The following is a 26,643-nucleotide window of genomic DNA, read 5'->3' as shown; positions in this document are numbered from 1 at the left end:
AGCAGTTACAAACATGACCGAGAGCTCTTCTTGTTCATAATATCACCAGGTTCAGTCATCTCTGGGGTTTGCGATCTGTTATCATCCAAGTTTTAAGTTTTCAACCATTGTCAAGCTTTTTTACATGACTTTACGATTTACGCTTGTGTGACAGCATGAGTTTTCAGCTATTATTATGAAACACATAATGAAATGTTGCATGGCCTCCTTGTAATGTTTCTACACCTTCATGAAGGTTTTTAAATAAATTAAATGTGCAGGCCTTATTGGTCCTTGCCATTGGAGTAAGGGCTCTGCATACTGTGTTCATCAGATAACTGATCTCTTCTTTAACTTTACTGTGCTCAGCCAGTCACTGATCTTTTTGTCATCTTTGTTGTCACTTCCCTTGTCAGGGTCAGCAACTTTTATAGCCTTCTTCCAAAACTCATGATTGTACACCTGGCTTATTGTGCAAAATGGTCTCTCTAAGGTCTGCTGAGATCTGGTCCACGTACTGAATCTTTGGTCTTCTCTTTGTCGTCTTCCAGCCATGATCATTGCATGGGACACCCTACCAATGGAACTCCCAAGTCTCCACTGGCTCTTTTTAATATAAATCTCCTTGTTCATCCTTTGTTTTCCCCCTCAGTGACACATAGCTATGGTAATGGATCCCATTGTAATGGATCTGCAGAATTTCCCTGCAAAAAATAGGAAAATTATAACTTACTGGAACTTTCCTTTTCTAGTGGGAAAGCACTCAGGTGTGTTACAATAGAACTTACCCGTGCTTTGGAGCTCAATGGAGGCAGAACCAAACCTGTCTATCAAGGCAGACTGGGAGTGGCCACACCTATAGAGACCTAGCCAGTATGAGATACTTCCAAAGTTACTTTGTAGAGCTAAGTCATTTAAACTTTAACTAATAGGTTATTAATACAATACATTCATATAAACACTTCCTACTACAGAGCAACTTCAGATTTCGACCCCAGCTACTGGAGGAGAGAGATAATAGAAAACATGCTTGCAACGAAAGTGGAAGAATGCACGATGGTTCTAGCTCCTCTAACTATAATCCTATTGCCGGGTAGGTTGGTTTTGCGGATTTCCCACTAGAAGAAAGGAAGGTTGGGGGTAAGTTATGGTCAGTTTTCCTATGTAAGTACCTTAAAGATAGAGTACTTGGACAGATAGTTGCAAAATATCTGGGAGTTCAGACTGGCATGTTTCGATATGGAGCGGGGGCCTTTGCTGGCCACTGAAATGTTTCTGCAACTTCTCAAACACTACGATTGATGTGACCTTCCTTTCAAGGTGATGGTAAGCCAGCAAGGGAATGCTCTGTTTGAGATCTGCTGAGGAACAGACTTTCTGCAAACTAGCTAGTTTCCTGGGAACTTTTTCAAGACTTGGCAGCTGAACATTACAGGGGTTTTCACATAGGAACCAAAAATATTGTTGTCAGTGCAGTGCTCCTCTCTCTAAATGCAGGGTCAGGTCCCTCAAAAATCAGACTATTGACGAACAAACTAGTGTATTAAAAGCTTTGGTTTTCTTGGAACTTTTGGATTGCAAAGTTTTGACTGTGCCAAAAAGTTTTTTGTTTTATTTACTTTGCAGGCCAAAAATATAATTCAGCACAGTGAAATAAGGAAGCAAGAGCTCTCGTACTGATGTAGCGGAGTATGCATTTTACTGTCACCCTTAAAAATCACTATCCAAACAACCTCTCATATTAATGCAACATTAGGGCTGAGAAATCAAACACTGAGAAATCAGGAAATGCAGAATTAAAATTGAAACCTCTGCCTTAGCTCTGTCTCCTCTGTACTTCCAGTATGACTTCAAAATATGGTTAGCAGTGTTGTTATAGCCATGTTGGTCCCAGCATATGGTAGAGACAAGGTGAGTAAGGTAATATCTTCTTTTGGACCAACTTCTACTGATGAAAGAGAAAAGCTTTCAAGCGCTATAGAGCTCTTTTTCGGGTCCCGAGGAAGAGCTCTGTGGAGCTTGAAAGCTTCTCTTTCACCAACAGCAGTTGGTCCAATAAAAGATGTTACTTTACCCACCTTTTTAAAAAATGTCTCTCTCTCATTACAAATATGCCAGTTAGTAAGTTACAAATTGGAACTTCTTTGTGCAGGTTGGTTTTTAGTTCTGGTTTATTTTGTAGATCTCACTGAGACTTAAAGCCTAAAACCAAGTCTGAAGTAATTTGGTTGAGTAGCTTTTTTAAAGTTTAGAATTGGAAACAAGCCCATGTTCTAAACCCACACTAGCTTTGAATTGCTTTTTAAAAAAGAATGAAGATTTCAGCTTGCTGATTTCATATGTTTTTTTACTTGAAAACCTACTTAACTCGAAACTACCTGGCTTGATGGCTGTGAGCCAGAGAGGAATGTTTCAGGGGCTTATGCTGAACAGAGTTTTGAAAGTTGCCTCATTCAAAAGAATCACACCTGCATGTCTAAAAGTTAGTCTGCTTAAAACCAGCACCCTTGAAAAATAAACCGCTTCCGTTTAGGTGCCTAAATATGAATTTAACAGCCTAATTTCTAGATACTAGAGTTACGGTCTTCAGCATTACCTGAGTCTCATTAATCTCTCAAGTGCTTAAGTTACTTTTGAAAATGGGACTTGGGCTGTCTAACTTAAGCAATTTTGAAAGCTTTACCCAAGATTTGAAAAGTTTTTGCCTTGAAAATCAAAGCAACCTGTTAGTCCCTTGAAAAACTAGTGTTTACAAATGTGATTGTCATTCTTTTTGTGGAGGAGGGCAACCGTGATTAGGCTTTTGCTTGGGTAAAGGGATCTTTAAAATATTGACAATTTGTATTTCCTTTTCCCACTGCCTCAGAAAACTGAAACAATTTCTGAGATTTCCTCTCAAAAGCTGTGTATCTTGTCTGGTTTTATTAATCTGTTCCTCAGGTGTTTGTAATTTCTTCGCCATCTATTCTGATTGCAGTTTAAAAAAATATCTGTTGGCATATTCAAGTAAGGTAATCTGATAAAAAATAATTAGAAAACAAATACTCAGAAGGAGGAATTGGATACAGTGCATCGTATGGGTGGTTACACATCTAACTTTGTAGTCACCACAAAAATAAAGTATGTCTTTGCCACAGTTGTTTGAGGTGTGAGCTTGGGCCATTAGGATGAATTTATAAATTAAAACTTTTCTTTGACCATCCAGCGGGTTCATCTTGTGTTGTTCAACCTTATATTGTAGCTGCACTGTAGTTGGAACTTGGCATCAGCATAGCATACAGCTGGGTAAAAATTCCTTCTGCTAGCTGCTAAAATTGGCATCAGATAAGGTTAGTGGTAAAGCTCCAAGGGCAGGAGAAAGAGCAGTAACTGAAATAGGCTGTGATAATTTTGTTAAGTTATGTTTATTTTATTGGAGTGTACAGGCCAAAGACCAGTGTTTTACATCAAAGGAATCTGCCTGGGTTACCAGCGGTTGGCACAATTCCTGGTTCTTGTCTTTATAGATAAGTCTGTAGGAATCGCATGGGGTAAAGAGAACTCTGAAGGGTAAGGAGAAGAAATTCTGGGAATGGGGGGGTTTGCAGTTGGCAGGTGAATTCATGCGTTAGCTTTTTGTGTCATGCAGTTCAGTCACAGGTACTGCGCTTGACAGCTAAACAACTGGGGATCCCTTGCTTATGCTTAGAAGGCTTGGCCTCTCAGAGTTCAAGCAGCAGAGAGAGAAGAGTTTTGTCCTGACAGGGAATTTTATTCGGTTCCCCCAGAGCTCAAGCTGATGGGACAAGTGTTTGTGCACATCTCCTCTTCATGAGTGTGGGGGGGAAGCAGTCAACAAAGTCGTTTGTCCACTGATGTTCCACAGTGTCTTGTCTGATGTCTGTAGGCCTTCTTTTGTTGGGCAGGAGATGGCACTTCTTGTGGTTAACTAGTATTTCACACTTGGTAATGCTTTTCTCCTGACTGTGGGTTGATAGTTTCAGAGCAAACACTTCCATAGTCACAGAGCAAACACTTAAATATTACCATAGCACATGGAATATAAATATTGTAAGTGGATTAATGCGTGCAGCAGTTTACAGGCATTTCACAGAGACTAAACACAGATTTATAAATGTAACACCTATTTGAACAGTGCTAACACACTGGTGAGCCAGGCTGGTTTCCAGTGATGTATTTGTCAGTATTCAGTGATGCCTAGGGGCCTTGGCATGAGCTGGCACCTGATCTGCCAGCATCACACAGGCATGGACTCCCTCTCTGCTCATAGGAAAGTCACTTTATCGTCCTGTGCCTCTGTCTTCCATGTCTGTAAAATGGGGATAATACTCGCTTGCACTTGCATAGTGCTCTGTGACTTACAGATGCAAAGTGCTGTATGCTGTCAGCATTGGACGTTGCTGATCTATAGTGAGTGAGCCACAGAGCGAGAGTTGCGACAGTCAAAATAAGCCTTCATAAACTTACAGGCTGTCCGAACTCTCTTTACGGGTTGCCCTCTGGTTGGCTTCAGCTCTCTGCCTGGAGCAGCCTGAATTGCCTCTGGGGACTGCGCTGGTGTCCTGCCATGGCTGAAATGCAGCATGTCAGAGCCACTGAAGATTCCTTTGCAGGGCTCAAAGGCAGTGGTGGGTTAGGGAATAGAGAAGGGCTATCACAGGCCCACAAGTTAGAAGTGAACCAAGGACTATAGGTAGTGAGAGTTGTGGCCATGCTGAGAACAAATGATGGAGCCTCAACAAGTCTATGTTCAGAGGATGGGGGAAATGAGAGTGGGTTGGTTCACACTACTCCCATCAAGCCAGCAATCCTGGTCCCTGTCATGTCTGACAGCTGTTGGTGACTGCAAGTCTGAGCTGTCAGATCCTGGGTCGACCATCAAAGCTCCATCAACACCGTGACTGCTGCTCTTCCTCAGTGTGCTGCCAAGGCAGGGCGTTGCACTCATCCAGTGGAGAAGGCAAAATTCCACTTCCAGTCCATGGTCTGTAGGCCAGGGCAGAAATTCAGGCTGCACCCCCCTTCCTTCACACCACATGCCCCCAATATCAATAGGAGGGTTACACAGTGAGTCGGGGTAGAATCTGGCTTTTGTAGGTACTTAAACTTCATAGATACTGTTCTTCAAGTTTTGTTATTTAATATCACTTGGTGAGCAAACATGCACCCCCTTGTTTTTGCTTCTTCCTTTCTGTGACTCAAGTGCCCCATGTTGGCAACAGATGGGTACACGGTTACGAGTCTATATCCAGGAACGTGTCTAGAGATGCCCAGATGGGACACGTTTCCCCTGTGATCGCCATTTTCATGATATTTCCCCAAAGGGGCCCATGTGGTGTCTGCCAAAAGCTAAGAACTCGCTGGTGGTCATAGTTATTGCGAGATGTACATATGGAAAATATTTGAAGAGTTATGTAACATGTAGAATGGCGCATTCCAAAGCTGCTGGAGGTGAAACTGGTCACCGGGGGCAGAGTGGTTCTCCGAGCTAACTCGGTCCAGAGTGAGAACAGTTGACATCTCTCGGCCGGGCCCAGCCAAGTGTTGACAGCCTAGACAAGGTGTGGGCTTGGGCCTTTCCAAAGTATGAACAACCAGAGAAAAGGACTTTGAATAGGGGAACCATGACGGGCAAGTGAAGTTACTGGAAAACTCTGGTTATGAAATGAGACAAAATATCTGGAACTGCATAACAGGAGAAACAAGGGCAGCAGATGGGATCCATTATGGAGGTGACATTGCCAGTGGGAGTGTCTCCTGAAAAGTAGATCCTAGCTGTTTTGACTGGACAGGCGCTGGATGGACTGACCATTGGGTGAGAAATACTTTATTAGGCAGGAAAGGAACTCATTAATTAGTACAGGCTCTAGATGGCAATTTGTGCTTTTCTTTTATCTATAACTGTTTCCAATCCTCATCCTGGCTTCTGTTTGATTCTTTATCTTAAGCTTTGTCAGGTAGATGATTTTTACTACAGACACAACAAGTACTGTGCGCTAAGGAGCGTGTTGAACTGAAGTGAAGCTAGTGAACTGGGAACACTACTCCCACAGAGGCAGCGAACATGTGTGCATTGCAGTGTCCAGAGGTCGAGGGAGTGGGAGCGTGAGTATAAAGTGGGTTGTACAGTCTGGTTGGAGGGACCTGAGCCCTGGGTCAGAGCAGAACTTGGGGGGTTATTTCCATAGATTTTGCCCCACATTCTCTGCTTTGCCCCAGATACTCCCTTAGGGAGCCTCGGGGCTGGGATGTGCAAATTGCTCTCCTGCAGAGGGAAGCACGGGGCTTGCAGAGCCTGGAGTGGGGCAGTTTTGTTGGCAGCACCCGGTAATTTTGGGTAAGTTTCACCCAAAGGACATAGGCAAAGCTCCCTCGCGCTGTTAACAGGTGGGAGTGATTCACCCTGCATCCCTGGGGTAACCCCCAAAGTGTTAACTTGCCCGTCCTCTTTTCTTTTGTCTCCCTCTTCCATTGTTATTCCGGCTGCATTTCTTTCCCTGTGGTCTTTCCCATTACCCAACCCCCTGGGCTTTTCTCCATCCACCGAAATGATCAGCAATGCAGTTGTTAATGTTGCCAGCAGTGTCATTTAAATCGATGCTCCCGTGTGATCCATAGGGGACTGAGGTGGTTCCACCTCTCCAAGCTGTTGTTTCTGTCTGTAGGCTCAGGAAGGATGTTGCATCCATCCATGTGCCCAGTGTTCACTTCGGAAGGCTTTCTTCATAGCCATGAAAGCTAGAAACCCTTTTCTTAAATGAAAGCTGAGAGTCTGTCCGGTGTCAATGCCATGCAGGCCACTCAGAGGCTTTGGGCAGACGAGATGTAGCCTGAAAGCCGTTTGTTTAGCACCCACATGCATAGAAAAAGGGTTGTGTCAATGCCAGCTGACCTGACTTAAAGCTAGAGTTAATTCAGGTTGAGTTTTGTTTACATTAGGGTTTTGCATTGGTTTAACTACATCAGTTTTAAAATCACTTCAGAGAAACTGGTGCAACATCTCTGGAATAGACAAGGCCTAAGAATAAATGAGTTCTTTCTTGGAAACTGTGAGGAAGAGGCGCTCGACTCCTGTCTCCCTGTAATAATGCAGGCATGAGTCTCACCTTTCCCTTTTGTGTCCAATTATGACCCCCTCTCTTCTTCCAGGCATGGACAAAATGACAGCAGTCTCACCATGTGTCTCTGCTAAAGGAGAATTTTCGGGGAGTAATTGGACAAGGCATCTGTGAGGGGCTAGTTTGAGAAACCAAGGATTTCATCTCTGTTACATTGTCTGATTTTGTGTATTGGAACCTACCTCCAAGGACTTGGCCTGTAAACACCGAATTAGCTTCATTCCCTTGCCCTTCACAAGGGATCTGTTTGCTTAAGGTTGTTGCGGTTCACCCATCACTGACATCTCAGTGTATACAGTCTCTGATTCAACAAAGCATGGAAGCAGTCCTGTTGCTTAGAAGAGGAAAAGATTGCCCAGTGGCTAGGGTGCTAATCTGGGACTCAGGTAGCCTGGATTCAGTTCCCTGCTCAGGCATAGGCTTCGCTTCCCGTGTGAGTTGGGCAAGTCAGTGTAGGTGTTCTGAGGGCTCCAAGACCCTCCCCCTTGCTGGGTTTCAGAGCCTAGGCTCCAGCGGGTCTTTTATTTGGCATCTATGCCGCTGTGAAGTGGGGGTATAATAGTACTTCCTTGTCCAGTGGGGGCATTGGGGGGTAAATGCATTGTGCGGTGCTGAGTTGCTCTGGTATCCGGGCCCATACTTTGGATAGATTCACCAGGACACTCCCTTGGCTAAGTGCTTGATGGATCATGGCTGAAGTTCTGAGACTAGCAGTGGTTAAAGTAGACTGAACTGTCAGGGGAATGGAGCAAAGACAGGGGAGCTTTTCTCCTTGACTTTAACCCCCTGTGATTTGCATCTCCCTCATGTGGGGCTCTCCCTCTTTAAGCAAGATTGGATGGCAAATTTTTCAGCTGTTCACCCCGGCAGGAGGAGGGATTGTATTGCTGAGGACTGTGAGTTTCCTGGCCAGCTGGATTAACTCTGCCAGTTTCAGTGATAATCTCAAAGGAATTGAATGTGTATGTAACTAAAGCTTCAGTGGTACTCTGCTGCATGTCTAGTAAATGAGGATGATCTGCTAACTAATACCGATGGGATGTGATAGCAGTAATAGGTGGATACTAAGGAGAGTAGCTCTCTGGAGCAAGGGTGGTACAATTCTTTCCTTGGTTTGTGCTAAAAGTGCCAAAGAAGTGGAAAGGCAGGGGACTTTATATTATAGTATCAGAGGGGTAGCCATGTTAGTCTGGATCTGTAAAAGCAGCAAAGACTCTTGTGGCACCTTATAGACTAACAGATGTTTTGGAGCATGAGCTTTCATGGGTGAATACTCACTTCGTCAGATGCATGCATCCACGAAAGCTCATGCTCCAAAACGTCTGTTAGTCTATAAGGTACCACAGGATTCTATGCTGCTTTTATATTATAGTAGTACCTAAAAGCCCCAATGGAGATCAGTCCCTATTGTGCTGGGTGCCGTGCATACATTTACGTCATGTGTACACTAGGAAGAAAGCGTATTGTTAAAACATGTTTGAATCCTAGCGTAGACAAGGCAAGCTGTAGTTTTAACACGTTGCCTGGTCAAGGTATCTCCAGTTTCTCTAATCCTTTCCAATGATCGTGATCATGGGTGTTAATTATCATAATAGTGGATTTTAAAAGATGTTTAGAGTAGTGTTCTCCTAAGAAGGTAGTGTCCCTGGAAGTAGGAATTTCCATGCTTAACATTTAAAAAAAAAACCACAACTTTCTGGTGAGGTTTTTCCTGAGTAAAAGATACGTTTACTACTCTCCTTCTGTTGATTGCAGTGTTTATAGCATAATCTGGGACCTCTGTAAATGAGAGACGTGTTTTCTACTCTTCACAGCTATGAATCGTGGGGAGTACCTGAGAAGAACAAGTCCATAATAGAAGCCATTAAATGGAGATGCAGTTGCTGAGAACAGCCAGTGGATTTGTCTGGGTTTACGAGGACGTTCATATTGAATTAGGTAGGGCGTGGATCTCCTTGTTGCTTTTCCTTGCCTGGAAAGATTGTTTAAAAGGGATTTTCAGATGAAAGAATATCGTTATTTGTACTGTAACCTTTGTTTTTAATTGCAAAACACTTTGATCTAGTTCATTGTTCCCTAATTATGCTATTAATTTCCTGCAATTCTTTCAGATTGGACTAGATCGATAGGAAGACCATCACCTTGTTGATTGCACCTTTTAGGTTCTCAGGCACTAGTGCAGTGCTTCAGTATTTGAGTTAGGGCAATTTATGTTTAGTTAGCTAACAAAAATAACACCCTTACCACTTGTATTTTACAAACTCTGCCACTGGAAACCTTTTTGTTACTCTAAGGTCTGGTCAAAACACGCTTCTTGTACTGATATAATTAGGGATGTGATTTTTTTTTTCCTTCCGAAATAGTTTGGCTGGTACAACACCTAGCATGGAGGCAGTCGTACCAATATAAAGGTGCCATGTGCTCATGCAGTTTTGTTCTCCTTCCCAAATGGGACCAGTCATACTACTGGTATACATACCAATATGACAGAGTCTGTGCTAGGGTGTTGTGGTGCTTTAACTATATATCAGTAGAGTTACAACAGTACAGTTCTTGCACAGACATATCCTTGGTAACTTTAGCAGTGGATGTGTTTCAGGTGGTTTGGTGACTGCCACTGTGTTCATTCACACATAGTCTGAAGCTAGGACAAGCTAGTTACCACCATTGTTCTGAACCCCAGTCCCAGTCTGAATGAACAGCCTCTCCCAAAGGAACAGAGCAGCATGAGATTCCTGACGTTGTAACTTGATTCATAGATTTCCAGGATAGAAGAGACCGTTGTGAGATTGTCTGGTCTGACCTCCTGTATAGCACAGGCTGGAAAACTCCCCCCCCCCACCCATAATTCCTAGATCATGTCTTTTAAAAATGTCCAGTCTTAATTTAAAAATTGTCAGTGATGGAGAATCTACCACGACCCACTGGAACAATTCAGCAATGTTAATTACTCTCACCAATTAAAACTTTACGCCCTTCTAGCTTGCATTTTACCTGAGAAAAGCCTGACTTCCATCACCCTGGTCAAGGTGCTGATTAAGGCATAAAGGGTATTTCTTCACTGCAGTTAGCCCAGGTGTTGCCCTAATCTCCCCTCCCATCCACACACACAACCCTCGCATGAGTTTGGCACTTTTAACCCAGGCTAGCTGGCCTGGCTGGTGAGGTGGCTAGAGCCCAGGTTCTGCTATCATTCAGGGTGGTAACATAGGGCTAAGTCGCTCCACTGCTGCTAGGCCTCCAGTGCTGCCCCACAATTGCCCCATGTGCCCAGAAAGAGAGACGAGTTCTCCCACAATTCCCTGGGTCGTAGAGTAGCTCCAGTTAGTGCAGCACAAAGAACCGTGGGATATGCTCCCAGAAGCCCTAGTGACAAACCCAGGGAATGCAGCAGTAACTAGGGTAGGGGTTTGCAGCATGGCTGCTCACACCCGCGCTAGGCTACCCCAGGGGCTCCGACCTGAGTGCCAACCACGCAGGCTAACTGTGCGATGAAGACCTGCCCAAAAGGGTTATTGTCTAAGGCTCATGTGATCCCATCCCTAAAGGGAGTGCTCAGATTATGATGCACAGTTGAGCACTTCTGGTCCTATCTAGCAGTGACTGGTGGAGCCACATACATTTTAGCCACTTCATTATGACAAAGCTCCGATGTCATAAATTGCCACCCTAAACCACTCTAGACTAGACTCCAGAGCCAGACTGCTGACTGCTACTTTTGAGAGCCTTGCTCTTTCCGAACTCAGCCTGCATTAGTGAATATAAGGCCAGATTTTTGGAAAGAACACCGCTCCCATTTAGACACCTAAATGAAATGGCCAGGCTCTCAGCCACATTGAGCACCCAGCTGGGAGTGTTGGGGTCCTGAGCTCTTCTTGAAAATCTGATATGTAAGCTATCACTTAAATCAGCTTCTGTACCAGATGACTGGAGGTTAACTATAACACTGACATTTTTTAAAAAGGCTTCAGAGGTGATTCTGCCAAGTAAAGCCAGCTTCAGTACCAGGCAGATTGGTTGAAACTGTAGTAAAGAACAGAATTATCAGACACACAGATAAGCATGATATGTTTGGGAAGAGTCAACACAACTAATGTAAAGGGAAATACATGCCTCAATCTAGCCGAATTCTTTGAGTGAGTCAACAGGCATCTGGATAAGTGTGGATACAGTGTACTTAGACTTTCAGAAAGCCTTTGACAAGGTCCCTCACCAGAGACTCTTAAGCAGACTAAGCAGTCATGGGATAAAGAGGGAAGGTCCTCTCATGGATCAGTAACTGATTAAAAGATAGGAAACAAAGGATAGAAAAAATGGTTAGTTTTCAGAAGAGAGAGAGGTAAATAGTAGTGGCCCCCATGGATTTGTACTGGGGCGAGTGCTATTCAACATATTCATAAATGATTTGGAAAAAGGGATAAACAGACAATACAAAATTACTCACGATAGTTAAGTCCAAATCTGACTATGAAGAGTTGCAAAGGGATCTCACTAAACTGGGTGACTGGGCAACAAAATGTCAGATGAAATTCAGTGTTGTTAAATGCAAAGTAATACACGTATGTACAGTTAGGATTATGTTTTCCAAAATGGTGGAGTCTAAATGAGCTATTACCACTCAAGAAAGAGATCTAGGAGTCGTGAATGGTTCTCCGAAAACATCCGCTCAATATACAGTAGAAGTCAAAATAACTAACCATTTTAGGACCCATTAGAAAAGGAATAGATAATAAGAGAGAAAATATCATAATGCCATTACAGTATATATAAATCCATGGTACACCCACACCTTGAATAATGCATGCGGTTCTGGTCATCCCATCTCAAACCTGATCTGTTAGGACTGGAAAAGTTACAGAGAAGGGCAACAAAAATGATTAGGGGTATGGAAGAGCTTCCATACAAGGAAAGATGGAAAAGACTGGGACTGTGCATCTTAGAAAAGAGACGGCTGAAGGGGGCTATGATAGAGGTCTATAAAATCATGACTGGTGTGCAGAAAGTGAACAGGAAAGTGTTATGTACCTCTTCAAGAAACACAAGAACTGGGAGGTCACCCAATTGAATTAATAAGCAGCCGGTTTAAAACAAAAGTACTTCTTCACACAGTGCACAGGCGACCTGTAGAGTTGGGGGATATTGTGAAGGCCAAAGGTATAATTGAGTTAAAAAGGGAATTAGATAAGTTCAAGGAGGACAATATGTCTATCAATGGCTATTGGCCAAGATGACGCAGCCCCATGATCTGGGTGTCCCTAAAGCTTTGACTGCCAGAACCTGAGACTGGATGACAGTGAGTGGATCACTCAATAATTGCCCTGTTCTGTTCATTCCCTCAGAAGCACCTGGCACTGGCCGCTGTCAGAAGAGAGGATACTGGGCTAAACGGACCATTGGTCTGACCCTCTATGGCCATTCTTATGTCCTCTGCACTTCTGGAGAGAGTTAAAGGAAATAGCTCAAGGTTAATAAATAAAATCTTCAGCTGTTTTTTGTTTTCCCTTCTAAATCACATTGGCAGCATGACAGGCTCACGTTGGCTGGGAGGAATATTCTCCATTAATGCATTCCTGAAGATCCCATATGAATTAAACATTTATTTTTTTTAAGAGAGAGTTTTAAATGCCTCCAATTGGGTGCAGACATTGTCAGGTAGAGAGGAGAATCTGTCCTACCCCAGAAACTGAAATGCTGTGTGCCATTTCAGATGCACATGTCCAAGTATAATTGTAATGGGAGCTGACATGGAGAGACCACCCTGGACTGTGCTGAGAATTTGAATTTCAAAGCAAGTAATTAAACCACATCAGTAAAGCAGCTCTTATAGGGAAGGGGAGGGGACTTCTAAGCCTAAAAGAAGGGGCATTCTCAGGAAAGATAGGAATGTTGAAATGAATCCCTTAGGGGGACTTAAATCTTAAGCACTTCCACATGACCTCAGTCGCTGGCAGATTCAGAACACCCAGGGTAGTTCCCTTTCTACTGAGTGACATTAAGAAAGTCTCCTATTTTAACTAGGCTTCCTCCCCTTCCCCCGCTGCCTCCACAACCCCTTTTGTCCAGGGTCAAAAAGTGGCTTCTTGGATCTGATGGGATTTCAGATATGTTGGAGATAGGAAACTCTGTGGTTTAGGGCTCCTTTCCAGAGCTCTTCAGATGCTTGGCTGCGGTCTGAGAAAGTCTTGCATTGGTTCACAACCCTTGCTTTGCGCATATGTAAGTGCATGTATTTAAAAAACAAAACAAAACTAGGTTTCTTAAGCTATTTTAAAAGGAATTATTGACGTGTGCAGATGTGAACTGGAAGCTCTGCTTACTGAAAATAATTAACCCTTTCCAGCACAGTAGAATATTCAATCCTTACAGCATATAATGTAGGCAGAGCTGGTACCTTCATATGTTAAGGCTGTTCGGCCATTCATGCCAGATGTCTGCCTCACTCTGATTCCCGCCCCACCTCCCTCCCCCAGCTAAACCAGTTCAGCAGTTTCAGAGATTGATGCTAAGGAAAAATATGTTTTGTGATGTTTAAAAAAAAGAGAGGTCACTAGATTTCTTTTTTTAGAAGCTCTAGTGCCCCCATGGTTTGGCTGAAGGATTTGAAATTTGGCAGAGGGGTGAGGGGGTGGTGGGTAAGGGGAAGTGATCCTTGGGTCCAGGGCTGGACCTTTTGGCATCCCTGTGAAAATCCACGGAACTCTGGCAGTTTCCTAAGCCTTTGAAAAACCGCACGTAGAGACTTGTTGGAGCTTTGCAGCTAAATTCGCTGAAGATTCCATCTGCAGTGAGCATGCTCCTGTCTGGGGCTGAGCAGGACTCTCCTTGCAACTGTGGTTTCCAGCTGCTCCAGCCTGAGTGTAGGTCCAAACAGCAGAATTCTCTCTCTCTCTTTTTTTTTTTTGCTGTGAATGCCCTTCCTGCTGGGCCCAGAGACGAGAAGAGCCAGGCAACCTTAGTTCTGGCATTTCCTAACTTCCGTGTGCTTGGCTTTGTAACCTTAATGATCTTTTTATCTTTTAAGGGGATGTGCGTGTACGCATGCCCATGTGTGCAATTTAGTCTTCTTATTGCCTGTTAGGTGAGTGCTGTGGTTTTTACATGCAGATGTGAAGGCAAGCGAATGCCATGTACAGTCGTCACATAGAATGCTCGCGCCATGCAAAGGAGGCAGAAGGGCAGGATGGTAACAGGAAAAGCAATCAACAGGAGAGCAGAAGTATGTGCAAAGAGGCAGTGCAGGGAATTGCACCACATCACACGTCTGTTCGGGTCACTGTGCTGCTGCAATCCTGCCCTTCAGCCTGTAACTTACCCCCGTGTGTACATCACCTTTGACATGCTTTCCTGCTCAGACAGTTTTGTCATCTAAAGATGGATGGAAAGGGATAATGAAGGGACAGCCGTGGAGAGAGAGAGGGACCAGGGGTTGAGTTGGAGTGCCTTGGCAAGCTGGAATCTCCAGTCTCTAAGCCTTAATTTTTAAGCCATTATTGAGCCTCTAAGCCCTTTGTAGTTGTGAAGAGGACCTTCAAAATACAGGGCAAACCAATGCAGCAAGGTCTGCTCGAGTCTCCAAACAGCCTGTAACAATAGCTGAGAGGCCTGCATTGTCGCCTATTCATCAGCGTAGGATGTTGACTCTAAATCATAATTTGTCTCTATGTCAGCTTTACTATTTCACTCCAGGGCAAAGTATGCAAAAAGGAGGGACTATCCTATTAAGAACTCCAGTGTTCTGACGAGCTTCTCATTTTGGCACGAGTGGGCAGAGCTTGGAACAGTACTGGCCTTCCCCCATTTCCTCCCCATTCCTCCTCCTCCCCACCCCACCAGATCAACCACTTGTGAAGACCATCCCTTACAAAATGAGAGGAATTCACCACTTTTTGGGGGTGGGATGGGGCTGGGGGGCAGCTTCCCTTGAAGAGTGAGAGGTCAAAGCTGTTAGCAGAATATAGTCCAACTCCCACTGCTGTCCTGTAAAGAGGTCTGTCCGCACAGCAGGTGAAAGGTGACGGCTGCTGAACTAGATGTGCTGTGTTCTGAATGGGGTTGGCCCTTGCAGGGGAGCTTTGCTAGCAAAGTCTGAGGGTGCAATGCAAAGTTTCCTGTCACTCCAGGATCACCCCCACCACGCTGTGGTGTCCCATACGCTTTGGGGGTGGCTATTTCTGAAAAGGTAGACGCTGTGGGTAATATCCCCCTACGTGATAGCTGTAATGACAACAAATACTCTGCCATGTGCCTGGATCCATATGTCCTACACTCAGACTGTACGTCCCTTGAGACAGTGGCTGCCTTTTTGTTCTGTGATTGTACAGCATCTCGCACAGGGGGTCCTGGCCCATGACTAAGGCTCCAAGGTGCTACAGTAATACAAACAATAAATACTTTAAAAAAAGAGGCCGGGAACAGAGGACAGGGGAACTCTCTCCAGAGGTGACGGATGGGGTAGACACATAGGGTCACATGCTCCCTCAGAGTTGCTGCTTGGCTTGTACTGAGCGTGCTCACACAGCCTGAGCATTTTCAATAACATTTGCTGAAACTGCTGCTCTCACTTTGCCCCCAAGTACCAGCGGGTACGGGTTGTCTCTGTCCTTTTGTATATAGTGAGCTTACTTCCCTTGGGAACTGGCTGGCTGCTTCCCTCATTGCCCTCTGCTGGCGTCAGCAGCCCTCCTTATAATGCCACTTGCACAGCTGTTTGTTTACTCCCAGACTTTGTTCTACAATTCAAACAGTCTCCTTGAATTGCCACTGAAGGGGTCGCTGGCTGATTGAGAGCAAATGGCTTTCCCAGACTCAGAAGCCCAATCTTGTGTGCCCTGCAAGGCTTAGCATGGGAATGCCTGGCTGGGTGGGGAGAGTGCTTGAGCCAGCAGCAGAAGTAGGGTGGATGGGCGCTATTGGCCTCATGTCTATAGGGGCTATATGGGCAGTGCTGTTCCCACTGCTCCTGTGCTCCATTTGCAAGCAGCAAGGGAATGACCCCTATAGGGATCTGCTATGCAGGTGTTCTCTGACACTCATGCCCAACTGCCTGCCTCCTTCTGCAGCACACTCTGAGGCTCTGCTTCTCTGACGGTGCCACGAAGCAGGGGCGTGAGTACCTGCACAGGCTGCTCTGGTCCTTTTGTGGCTCCATCAACAGCTCCCTGCATCAGGCTCTGCCTCCTGGCAGGTAACGTGGAGGCGGGAGGGAGGAGCTGGCAGGGAATCGGTCCAGATGGGGTGTTACTAAGACATGTAGGGAAGAGGCTGGAAATGCAAAAGGGAAAGTGTGGTGTTGAGGAAGGGAGAGTTTGAAAGCAAATAGCTGCCCAGCTTTAAGACTTGTTAAATTTGTGTGTGGTCATTCACACTTCAGTGGAGCCTACAAGAAAGTGGCAAAGCAAAGGCTGTGTTGAACAGCTGGTGTTTCTCTCTTGGGGCAGGTTGGGGAGTGGGGTGAACTTGAAAGCTGAACAAAAGCAGGATGACTTTGTGTTAAGTCACTGTACTGGGATTTAAGAGACCTCGGTTCAGTCTCTGGCTCTGCCACAGACTCCCTGTGTGGCCTTGACCAAGGCACTCCATAGCTTTGCTGCAGTCCCCGTCTATAAAATGGGGGTGATACTTCTTGATCCCTGTGAGGATACATTCATTGGTTTTTGAGGTGCTTAGATACCATGGAGATGAGCACCAGAGAAAAACCAATAAATGAAGGCTTGATCAGTGTTGGATGAGGCACTTCCAAGGGAAATGGCAGCCTATGGGCTGCATTGGCCAGGCTGGGGGAAAATGTACGTAGGTGTGTGATATATTGCCCTCTGCTGGCTCGTAGTTACACTTGCTTGTGTGGTTATATCTCCCCCTAGTGCAGTGGTTCTCAGGCTGTAGCCCATGTGACATCCTCAGGGCCATACGGGTAGTATATATTGTGTCGATGAGGCTCACATGTCACATGACATGTGGGCCACAACGGTAAATAAGTTGAGAACCACTGCTCTGGTGGCTGGCCTGCTTAAGGTAGCATTCACTACTGTTCATCACAATTCTACTGGCACCACCAGAGATTTTTCCTTAAATTTAAATGCTGTGTTTGCAGCACAGCACACCCTGAGCACTAATCCCATTTGGCTCACCCCCCCTGTTGGTTCTTGTGTGTTGGTGACCTGCTCCCTCCAGGGGCTTGTCAAACCCAGAGTTCAACAGGTCTTCTGTCTTGAGGTCTATCTGTTGGCCCAGGGTTTTGTTTGAACTTCATAATAGGGAGCGGGTTTTGATTTGAATGATTTTACTGGTGCAAGGCAGCTAAGTTCCTTGGTGATAGGTGCAGCTATAAAGTTCTGAATTAAAAACTGGGCTGTGTGGTGAGAACACTGGGCTGTGTGGTGCTGTGTGCTATGGAAAGAGACCGCGCTTTGTTGTGGATACACATGTGTAGCAATTTATTTCCTGTGTTGCGAGAAAGAATGCAAGAGCATACCATTAATACCTGCAGTGGGGGTAGGGACGTGGACAGTGGCAGGTAACGGAGACGTCTCTGGTACCACATTCTCAAAATCTGCAACGGACTGATAGGTCTCACTGCTCAGGTTGAAGCCTGCTTAGCCTTTTTTTAATACAGGTGATTGTTACCAACTGTGCTTACCTTAAAAAGGTCTCTTGGTAGCTCTGTGCAACTTCATTGGAAGCTCAGTGCCCCTAACTTGCATGAGTTTTAACACAGGTCTAAAGCTCCAGCAACTGGAGGCAGGTGACTAGGTGAGATCCTCAGACTTCCTTTACCAAAAAAGTAAGCTTCTCACCCACGTGTTTTAAGAAAAAAGCTTGACAGCATGAGCCAAGTGCACCCTAAAAGGTGAAGCCAGAGGATAAATAATCCCCCTTCTTCCCCCCACTCCACATACTTGTTGAAAAATATCATGGATTTTTAAACATAATGATTTGGGGGCAGGGAGCTGACTAGCAATGGGGTTGATAGTGCTGCAGCAGTGAAGAGGCTTTTCTGTTGTTTAAAGCTTGGGTGCCACTAGTCTAGAAATTCTCTCCAGGTGCTCCCAGGTTACTCCTGCGGGAGTTCTGTGTCAAAAAATTAAAAATTCTGCGCACAGTATTTTCAAATTCTGCATATTTTATTTGTCAAAATAATAAAAAATATTCAGGAAATGTTTTTTTAAAAATAGATTCCTTACGAGGCATATTAATACAGAACTATGAGTAATAATTCATTTAAACTACAGGACAGAACTGTAGTTCCCGCAGAAGCAGTGCAAAGGCTTGGGGGAGTCAGGGGTAACGGAAGAGCTAAGGGAAGGAATTGCTGAGAAGGAGCCTGGGAGTGAGCTTGGAGGATTGTTGGATGTGGGTGGGGAAAGTATGAAACACGTTTTTGTGGGGAGGGATTGTTAGAGAGCTTCCCACATGCAGAACCTGGCTGACCCCTAGCCTCTCCCATTCAGTCAGGCACACTGCCCGTGTCCCTATGGGTCCCTGCATCCCCATGTGTCCTTGCACCCTTGCAGAAGTCGGAACTGCAGCAACTTTTCCAGCAGAAGCTCATTAATTATGCAGAATTCCTCCAGGAGTATCAGGTGGTAGTAGAATACGTATAGTAAGAAGATACGCACACACATATATGTATATATACACACACATACAGAGAACATGAAAAGGTGGAAGTTGCCATATCAACGCTTACGTTGGCAACTTCCACCTTTTGATGTTCTCTGTATGTATATATATCGTCTTCTATATGTTCCATTTTATGCATCTGATGAAGTGGGCTGTAGCCCACAAAAGCTTATGCTCAAATAAATTTGTTAGCCTCTAAGGTGCCACAAGTATTCCTGTTCTTTTTGCGGATACAGATTAACACAGCTGCTACTCTGAAACCTGATAACTAGCTGCATGCTGTTGCCACTTACCTTGACTGCAAGAGGGTTGGGTTTTGTGTTACATGTCGGGCAGCCTTTAAAGTCCTGCTCTGAAGGAATTAGTTTGTTGTAAGTGGGACAGGTCCTGTCCGATGGTCTGTGCACAGAAAACTATCTGGCTGCGGCAGCTAGGATTGCCCTGACGCTGGAAAAAGATGCAGTAATGGAGGTTGTTCCTGAAATCATCCTACATCAAATGACGTATTCCATATGTGATGAAAAGCCATGGTGAGCTTCCTTTCGGTGACTGTGCCTTAGGAGTTAGAACTGGAAAAGGCCTGTTGAGTCATAGCTAGTCCATGGTCCTAGGGCCAGTACAGGATGATTCCCCACTGTATATTTTCCAGGTGCTTGGCAAATATCATGGTCTGAATTGTGTCTAAATGCTGACCTAATTCTGCTCCATAAGTCATCAGTGGCAATAATGCCTCATTCTTTTGGAGCACCTCTCTCCCCATTGATCTCAAGACTCTTTACAGAGGGGGTTGGCAATATTAGCCCTTTTCACAGTTGTGGAAACTGAGGAATGTGCAGGTGAAGTGGATGCTTGGATAGAACCCAGCTCTCCTGAGTCCCTGTCCGATGCTCTGTCTGCTGGACCACTCGGACTTAAATGGGAGCAGAAGTCACTTTGCCTCTAAGTTCCTCGTGACGGGCGCTGCCTAAGTCTGTAAATCACCATACATGCCTGTGGCAGTACCATAACATAATTTTGCTGTGTAGCATCCCATGATGTCACTCCCAGAGCATGTTGCCCACAGGTACAGCAAATGGGTAGCGGAGAGGAGAACTGGCAGTTTCTCTGCTATTGAACGACGTGCATTGTTTCAGACAAACCAATTCGGCTGCCCGTCGCGGTTTGACATATGAAGCTGGGTATCGATCAAGGAGAAGTTACAGCACGGGACTGGTTATAAATGATTTGACACTCTGTAAGCATTAAAGCTTGGAGAAGCTATCTTCTCTCTCGAGCACATCTGCCCGAAGGGCAGCCAGGAGCCTGACAATCACTGTGTGATACCACTTAATTGGCTATGGCAGGTTTGTACTGAAAGTGATTTGAGTGGACCTGAAGTCTCCAGGAGGCTGAGCAGGGCGGCTGCTGCTGTGTATGTGTGTTTGTATGTGTGTGGGGGGGGGGAGAGGGAGGGTTATGGTTTTTTCCCCCAAGGGTCTTGTGCTATAATGAATCCGTGTACTCCGATACTGTGCAGTGAGCACCATGTGACTGCTCATGAGGGAAATGCTGTGGGGTTTGCTGGGTGAGGAATTTACTTACAGGTGAGCTCATGGACACAGAGGTCTTCTGCTCAGCCTGGAGATTAGATTTCCTCCTGACTTTATAGAAGAGGAAATGTTTGCCGTAGTGAGCTCTCCTGGGCCAGAAATGTTCAATCCTCTCACTCTGGGACTGTGTTGGATCCCACCTCTGAAGTGGCTGCATTATGTGCCGACTCCTTATACAGCACTTTGGGCTCATTCCTAACCAGATTTCTGTGTCAGGATGTCCGTTATTCGGCTATATATAAAAAATAATGATTTATAGGTGTCAATTGTATCTTTAATTTACTCATAGTAGGAGGGGTCTGGGCTAGCATTACTTGATGCAGGTCAAGGTAAACTGCACTCTTGCGCAGGTGCATAAGCCTCAGTTATCCCTCGCAGAAGCTCACTGTTGGTGGAAGAATATTGCTCTCCAGAGGGGACAGCTTTCTTTACCCTCCCCCGTGAACTGTCTTTCCAAACAGTGAACCTGATCTGTGTTTGGGACATCGCCAAGTCTGCATTCAGCAGACGCAAAGGGCTTGCTAAGCAATATGCATGGGAGAATCTTTGGAGCATAGCGAGGAATGGAAATGCTGCATGCTTGCCCAGTTGGTTCCTTTCCATCCTGGGCTGGGTTCACAAACTTGCCTCTGGATTCCCTCCGTAGGCAGAAATGCCATTCTAAAGATGGGCTGGGGGCTCACGAGAACTCTGAGAAATGCTTTGTTTGGAGATGCTCCAGTGCCAGCATGGTGGTAATATTGTGAGCTGCCTGGTTCAAGGACAACCTGGATCTCAGATTTGGCTGCCTGCCAAACTGTGACCTAAAATTGAGCTATTTAAATAAAACCTAATTTCTAGTGCCTACTAATGTTCTAGATGCTTAATCACACACCCAGCCCACCAGGGCCCTAGAGAGCATAAATGTTGAACTATAAATGTGATAGGCACATGAGAACACACCATGTTTTTCAGAAGGTCAGACTAGATCAGTGATCTCCAGCCATTTTACGCACAAGATCACTTTTTGAATTTAAAATCAACTGGGATCTGCCCCGCCCCTTCCCTGAGGCCCTGCCCCGCTTACTCCATTCCCCCCTCCCTCTGTCGCTCGCTCTTCCCCACCCTCACTCACTTTAACTGGGCTGGGACCAAGGGGTTCGGAATGTGGGAGCGGGCTCTGGGCTGAGCCTGAGGGAGGGGATTAGGATGCAGGAGGGGGGTGAGGGGTGCAGACTCTGGGAGGGAGTTTGGGTGCATGGTGTAGGCTCAGTTGGGCTGCGGGAGGGGTATGGGATCTGGAAGAAATTTGGATGTGGGAGAGGTCTCTGGGCTGGGGAAAGATGTTGGGGTGCAGAACGGGGTGCGAAGTGTGGGCTTTGGCTGGGAGGAGCTTACCACAGGTGGCTCCCAGTTGGAGGTGCAGTGGGGCTAAGGCAGGCTCCCTGCCTGCCCTGGCCCCATGCCACTCCCGGAAGCAGCTGGCACATCTCTGCGGTCCCCAGGGTGGGGATGGGGTCAGGCAGCTCCATGTACTGCTGCTGTCCCTGACCCCCAGTGAACTCTGGCCAATGGGAGCTGTGAGACTGGTGCTTGCGGGCACGGGCAGCACACTGAGACCCGCTTCCCCCACTCCCCGGGCCACAGAGACGTGCCAGCCACTTCTGGGAGCGGCTTGGCGCCAGGGCAGGCAAGGAGTCTGCCTTAGCCTCATTGCACCACCAGATTTTTAGCAACTGGAGATCGCGATTGACTGGCAGAGGCTCCTGGATTGACCAGTCGATCGCAATCTTCCAGTTGGTGACCACTGAACTAGATGGTCCCAGTGATTGCTTCTGTCCTTTGAATCTATGAAAAAGGAGTTGGGGAGGGGAGGAAACAGGCGACAGAAATGATTTGGGGTCACATCTGTAAATTATAAACATCCACCACTACGTTTTTAGGTGTGATTTGAGGGGGCGGGGTAAGGGGGGATTGGCAAACAAAAGGGCGTTCAGAGTATAAGAGGCCGCAGAGAGAGGCGTACTGCAAGGGACAGACAGAGGATGTCATAAATAGATAGCTAAGGGTTAATGTTTCTTTTACCTGTAAAGGGTTAACAAAGGGAACCAAACACCTGACAAGTGGACCAATCAGGAAACCGGATTTTTTAAAAGCTTAAGGGAGGGAATTTGTGGGTCTTCTTTGTCTTGGGTCTGGGTCTTTTGTCTGTCTCTCAGCTATGAGAAGGTTCTTTCTATCTTCTAAACTTCTGTTTACCAACTTGTAAGTACAGTAAGAAAAACAGTATAGGCTTTTATGTTGTTTTGGGTGTATTTACATGATGTGTAAACTGGCTTTTTTCTGGAATGTTTCAAATTGGGATATCTTTTTGAATCCAGACTGTTGTTCATATTTTCTTATTAAGCAATAGCCGGTATTGTCACTTGATGCAGAGTTTAGTTTCTTAGGTCATTTTTCTTTCTTTTCTATATAAAGTATTTCTTTTTTTAAGACTTGTTTTGATTTTTCTCTCTGGGTAGGCTGATAAGGAACAATGGGAGAGAATTCTCTTTGTGTTAGATCTACGGAGGCGTAAGCTCTGCAGTACAGGGAATTAGTGGAGGGGGAAAGAGAGAGAGAATCATTTTCTAGTTTCCTTGATTTTTGAGGGATGTCTTCTTTTGTGGAATAGAGGGGAAGATGCGCTTTATTTGATGTAAAGAGATTGCATCAATACTCTCAGGTTAGCCCAGAGAGGCAAGTCTGGGTGGGAGAGGGAGGGGAAGGGAGTGAGTATTTCCCTTGCCCGGTTAAGACTCAGAGCTTCTGGGTCTTTGGGAGTCCTCCAGGGAGTTGGCGGGACCAGAGCGAGAGAGGCCGCTGTATTCCTGTCTGGTGGCAGCGAGATAAGATCCAAGCTGGTAATTAAGCTTGGAGGTTGATGCTAAGCACCCAGATTTTGGACGCTAAGGTCCAGATTTGGGAGAAAGGCTTATGATAGAGGGTATAAAGGCTGGTGTCACTGGGGTAGAAAAGGTGAGGGAGGAGAGAGCAGGGCGGAGGTGTGTTGCGCTGGAAAGCAAAGAGAAGCAGCGTGGGCTTGTACTGCAGCCAGTGAGGTGAGTGAGAAGGGAGGGGTGTGGCTGAGGAGACGGGTGACGTTGGAGATGATTTTGGCAATGGTTGCTTGGATGGGACGTGTTGTGTCCTTCAAGGATGTGTTGCTGAGCGGCTTGGCATCTCAGACCATGTAATGGATTAGTTCATTCGACGTGAGAGAAAAGAAAATGAAACGCCAGCTTATATGGACCCTTCCAGCAGTGTGCGCATGGCTACTTCCTGTCAGTGTGCCCTGTCCCTAGAGTGCAGGCCATGGCATGCTAAACTGGGAAGCCAAATTTTCTTTTGGTCAGAGAGGTAGGTTATTCGATGCTCTGAGGAGGACATCAAGTCAGAGTAGTTTGTCCCCAAAAGAAGAGGCACGTACAGCCTGCATCCAACACAGCTTAACATACCAGCTAACTCCAGCATGGCACTAAGAAAAAGAGACATTCCTGTTTTCTGGGACAGCCATAGGCAAGATCCAGGTTGCCATCGGACAAGTTAATGTAAAGTATGTGTCCCCAAGCCCGATGAGCCCCCAGTGGTAAGGAAATGAGGGGCATGTGGTGCACAATCCATTTGAGATGAGCAAAGTCACCAGCAGGAACCAGATTACTCTGATGCAGCAAAATACCTGGTTGGGTGGTGTCTCAGCTACCAGGAATTCCACTGGATTCCACGCAGGCTCCAGGGATTCTTTGAACCCATCCCACAGTGGCTCAGACTAGAGGGGGGTTTAAGTGTGTTTTGTGACTTTGAGACTTCAAAATAAACTTTTTATGCTGTAGCCCAAAGGGGATGCAGTAAAAACGAGAAACCGTGTAGTACCCTAAAATCCTGCAGTTCCTGGTCCTGTGATGTTTCAGAATACAGCATTTTGGAGGATTTATAGTCATTTGGACCTTGATTATATGACTCGCAGGGTCTGAAATATAAAGAATACTTCCTCCCCCTCTCTTGCATGCTCCAGGGGAATTTAGTATGTAAAACACCATCATTTGTGTAAAATATTTGCATTTCACCAAAGAGGCTGTTTTCATGCAAATAAACATAAGGAAGAAAAGTCAAAGCAGAACTGTGTTAAACCAGGAACATTTCTAGGTATTCTTGGGGGGACCAGCAGCTCCTTTTTAAAAGTTCTCCATTTCAGAACTGCTTGTGACCCAAGGGAAATACATTTCTATATGCGGGTTTTCTTACAGAAGCACCTTTTGAGTGTCAGTAATTCAACATCCTGTTTCTGGTTTTAAAAATAGTTTGTCATTGGAAGGGCCCCTTCTTTTTGGTTTTTATTTTGTTTAAATATCTCAGGAAATTTTAATCACTGTTTGTTACAAAAATGTAATAACTGGTGAAAATCGGTGCAAAAAAATAACTTTGCAGCTCTCTGGGTAAATATTGGGGTAAATCTCACTCTCTTCTCCAGTGTGTTAGGTTCTGAAACTTACAGTTTTTCGTTTTTGAACCATTTTAGCATGTAAACTAATTCACTAACTTTGATTTGCTTTTGAATGCTGGTAACTATCTGTGTCGGGGTAGGCAACCTATGGCACGCGTGCCGAAGGTAGCACACAAGCTCATTTTCAGTGGCACTCACACTGCCCAGGTCCTGGCCATCGGTCTGGGGGGCTCTGCATTTTAATTTAATTTTAAATGAAACTTCTTAAACATTTTAAAAATCTTATTTACTTTACATTCAACAATAGTTTAGTTATATATTATAGTCTTCTAGAAAGAGACCTTCTAAAAACATTAAAATGTATTACTGGCACGCAAAACCTTAAACTAGAGTGAATAAATGAAGACTCGGCACACAACTTCTGAAAGGTTGCCGACCCCTGATCTATGCTGTCTGTAAAGCTGGTAATGTGTATGTGGTGGGTGTGGGATTAACAGGATATGCAGTTTCTGTTGGACGTTGTATTCTTCCAGCCTTAAGCTGTTCAGTAGTGTTCCTGTGTATTGTTAGAGAGCTTGTGTATGCCACCCCAGAAGTGATTGCATATGCTTTGTGGGGTAGGGGTTCAGTTTGTCCAGTTTGTCTGTAAAGTTCTTTGGGATCTCTGGATGAAAGATGTTGCATAAATGTAAACGTTGTTTTGGTTTCTCCCCAGTCCATTCCTCTACACTATCGTAGTCGTATGAGACAGTTGTGTTCCTCACCTGGTTGCAGTAATCAATGAACAGTCCATAGGCAGAGGACTGTCTGGTGTGATGCACAGATAGCCATCCCCTCACAGAGCAGAAGTTAATGGCATTCTATACACTTTTTCACTTCTGTTTTACGTTTACTTGTGCTTTCATTTAGCATTAGCCTGATGTAACTCACTAAGAAATCTTAGCTTAATGCACGTTAGATACTTAAAGCAGGGTAGCCCAGCAGTCCTCTCTTATTAAATTGTTCCGGATTTCTTTTCCAGACACGTTACAAAAAATGCAGTTGCTTCCAGTTATTTCTTTTCAAGCACCCAGAGGACTTCCTGCAACAGGTGCCTCTTAGAAGCATGCGCTTGTAATAGAAACCACTGATTACCAGGCCACGTGCTGGCATATGGAAGATGCAGAATCCTGCTAACTGTGATTGTTTAAACAACTGAGCCATCCTGCTAACGAGCACCCTGTGAGCGTGTTCAGAGCATGGCTTTGCAGGTATGCTTCTCAGACAGTAAACACCTATTCATGCAAATCAGGGTAACTGTATGGAATATGATTATACTCGCAGCGTGATAAGCATAGGGATCTGAGCTGGTCTCGCTCTGCTTACCAGAAATCCGATTGAAGTCCCTGGTGTCAGGGCCGGTGCCAAGGCCGCCCAGAGGATTCAGGGGGTCGGGACAAAGCAATTTCAGGGGCCTCTTCCATAAAAGAAGTTGCAATACTATAGAATACTATATTCTCGTGCCCCCCCCGCCCCCCCCCGGCAGCGTGCGCCAAACAGCGATTGGTGCGCAGAGCCAAGCGGGAGGCGTGGAGAAAGATGCAGCGGACGACTGTGTGGATGACTGGGTATATGAGAGGAGGAGAGGTGAGACAGGCGCGCGAGGACTTGCCCAACGGTACCTGGAACTGGGGTTTGCGGGGAACGGCTTCCCTGGGCCGGGCGGGGATGATGCACATAAGCTCCCTGCCTGGGGGAGTTGCCCACCCGTGGGGGGAGAGCCCTCAAGAGCGAACGGTGGGGAGCTTTCTGCGGGGGCGCTACTCGGCGGCAACGGGGCCGCGCGGTGCTTGAGGGGGAGTGGAGAGCTGTCAACAAAGGGACCTCGGGGAGGGAA

General features: G+C 45.6%; 1 protein-coding gene across 3 annotated transcripts in view; it reads left to right on the top strand.

Annotated features, from left to right (window-relative positions):
- PTP4A3 (protein tyrosine phosphatase 4A3) overlaps positions 1–26,643 on the top strand; it is a 329,530-nt gene that overhangs the window by 43,101 nt on the left and 259,786 nt on the right. For all 3 annotated transcript variants that reach the window (XR_012655400.1, XM_032771982.2, XM_032771983.2), the window contains one exon: positions 8,912–9,035. The gene's annotated coding sequence lies outside the window, so the exon portion shown is untranslated. The remainder of the gene's footprint in view (positions 1–8,911; positions 9,036–26,643) is intronic.

Source organism: Chelonoidis abingdonii, chromosome 2 (genome assembly GCF_003597395.2).
Source record: "Chelonoidis abingdonii isolate Lonesome George chromosome 2, CheloAbing_2.0, whole genome shotgun sequence".
NCBI classification, from domain to species: domain Eukaryota; kingdom Metazoa; phylum Chordata; order Testudines; family Testudinidae; genus Chelonoidis; species Chelonoidis abingdonii.
The sequence above is the reverse complement of the archived record's forward strand: the minus strand, read 5'-3'. Positions and strand labels throughout refer to the sequence as shown.